The following is a 2,649-nucleotide window of genomic DNA, read 5'->3' on the forward strand; positions in this document are numbered from 1 at the left end:
GTAAAGAGTAAACTCTATTTTTTCTTCTTTAATGATCATTCAAATAAACATAGGTATAGCATAAACTATAGCAGACTTTTTCTATCTGAATTTTTGTATCAAATTTGAAGTTATTTACGTTTGATAGTTCCCATAGATTAACACACTAGATAGATATTAATCTCCGTGTTAATAAGGTGAAGCACTGTATGTATGATTTCTTTCGAGTCACAGGGGTCGCCACATGTTCACATTTGATGGTCGTCAGATGTCATTTTTACGTCTCTATTGTCATGACAGATTTTTAAAAGCGCCATCTGTTGGTAGACTTGCATAAACTGGTATTGGCGGGCTTTTTGAATTAAATTAAGTCTTTCTTTCATGGTTTTAGTTCAAGGAACAGGTAAATAAAACAAAGTCCAGTGTATGCAAAATATATTATATATATTTTAAGGAAATGAACATACAAAACACATACTCTACAAAAATAATAAGCTTTTGGTTAGTAAGTTGGTGCAAAACCCAAGACCTTAAGACTATAGTTAAGAATAGATCATAAAGCTACACTTTATACATAAAACATTACTATTATAAATAACATGCACATGCAAGTATCAACCATTGTATACCTATAGGTGTACCTCAAAGGTTTTTAAGAATGTTTCAAATATGGTTTTTTTTTTTGGTTGGTTTTTTTTGGTTTTTTATTTTTTATTTTGCTTCTTTAAAACGTGAAACTTACCAGAAGACAGGGATTCATTCTTGGAAAAGATGGAGGAAGTTGGAAGCACATCTTGATTAGGATTGCCTGTTGATGGATTACTTTGTGAAAATTTACTTAAAAAAAAATATATATAAACCTAGGAATACTTAACAGGTTTATAAATATTATTCTACTGGATATGCACAGATACCTGTATGAGAATTTGAGGATTAAAGAGCGTATGTAATTTGATTTGGTTTGTGCATGTCAAACAAATGTTTGGTCCTGTTCATTTTTGCTCGTGTTTTTGGTGAATACGTGCCTAATTATTATAGATACATCAAATCAATTCATTCAAACGTAATGTGGTGACGCGGGATATGATATAGCTAAACTTTTGAAAAAAACAGACTATACCAAATAATTATATGTATTCATATTTACCAGAAGTTGATGGTTTTTGATCTGGTAAGTTCTTTAATTTTTCATAGTCAATGGAGGGGATTTCAAGAGATTCTGTGAAACAAACATTTCAAATATTACAAGAACGAAAAGTATATAAGTCCATCTTCACATTTTCACACAGTGGAGGTGTTAGGTAAGTGCAACGAAAGAGCACTCACTCAATTTCCACATTTTTTTTATTAGATTTTAAATGGATATGCCCAACATGCTATCAGCAGTTTTTCCAGGAAACAAAACCTCTATTAAAAAGAAAATACTAATACTAACATGCGCGACATCACTGTATAGGTACATTTTTATTTGAATAAAATTACTTGGGGAATCTGGGTCCTTTGGTACTTGCTGGCAAGGACTTGGTAAGAACCTTGAAGAAATCACTCCCTTTTTTAGCATGCGTCTGTTATTTGTATTAAAGTCTTCAGGCAAAAAGTGCTTTTCACACACATAATACCTGAAAATACATTTCAGTTTCATTTTTATCTACTGTACCTTATTTCTATTAAGTACTACTATTAGTAGTACCTAGGTATAGTGCAAAACTAGGGTATTAAAACAGATACATTTATTAGTCTCTTAGTCAGTGAGTCATAGTACTATTTAAACGCACTTTATGCAAAAGAATACATTAGTTTTCCACTATACTTACTAAAATAATCGTCATAAACTAAGAAGCTATGTTGAATTCTACAAATTATTAAACCTATTTTCTCTTTGCCTCCTTGAAAACCTCTTATAGTAATCCTCTTACTACCTTAACATTATAACAAATAAAAATGAACTTTACTTGAGAACTTACCTGCTATAAATTTCCATATTAGAACAAAGAAGTATAACAAATTGTCCTAAAAATTGTTTCCACAGTGAAAAAGTAACACTGTCTTTTTCCGGGTTAGGAAAACGAAATCGTCGGGAATGTTTTGAAGGGCTGCACCCCTTTATGGCACATCCCGCCTTGCCCATAGTGACAAAAGTCGTTGTAAAACCCAGCCAAAAGGTAAAAAACTAAACTAAAAAAACCTACGAAGAGAACACTATAAAAACACCGCCCACGAACTAGTATAAATCACACGTATAAATTAAAAACTACAACCGTAATATCAATATTTTAATAGACTTGAATAAAAAAATTTGAATTTGTCAAAAGTTGTTTACATCCTTTTCATTTTGTTTTGCTTAACCACAAAAAACCATCTACAGGTAAAAACAATACAGTAGCTCCCCCTGTGTCTCGAAAGAATCCAAAACATGGCTTCACATTGGCTATATGAGATTAGTGGGCCTGATAGTTCCTGTTACCTGTACATACATCAATATATTAAGGTGTGCTTTTTGATACAAAAATTATGATGGTTAATTACTTGAGTTATTAGAAATTGTTGACAATTTTAGAGTTGATTCGTAATTTCTAGATTCCTCTAGATTTCTTTTATGAAAAACTAGTATTATTTTACATACAAAGCAAAGCCAAAGCAAGGCGATTTCCATATAAGAAGGGGGTAAAC

General features: G+C 31.4%; 1 long non-coding RNA gene across 1 annotated transcript; it reads right to left on the reverse strand.

Annotated features, from left to right (window-relative positions):
- Positions 1 to 399: 399 nt before the first annotated feature.
- Positions 400 to 2,433, reverse strand: LOC145725998 (uncharacterized). The gene is made up of 2 exons (XR_014177463.1): positions 1,944 to 2,433; positions 400 to 1,598 (listed from the first exon to the last, which is right to left on the reverse strand). It is a non-coding gene; the product is annotated as an uncharacterized LOC145725998 (long non-coding RNA).
- Between the last annotated feature and the right edge of the window lie 216 nt (positions 2,434 to 2,649).

This window comes from Ips typographus, linkage group LG1 (assembly GCF_016097725.1).
Source record: "Ips typographus isolate SLU linkage group LG1, UJ_Ityp_2.0, whole genome shotgun sequence".
Classification (NCBI taxonomy): domain Eukaryota; kingdom Metazoa; phylum Arthropoda; class Insecta; order Coleoptera; family Curculionidae; genus Ips; species Ips typographus.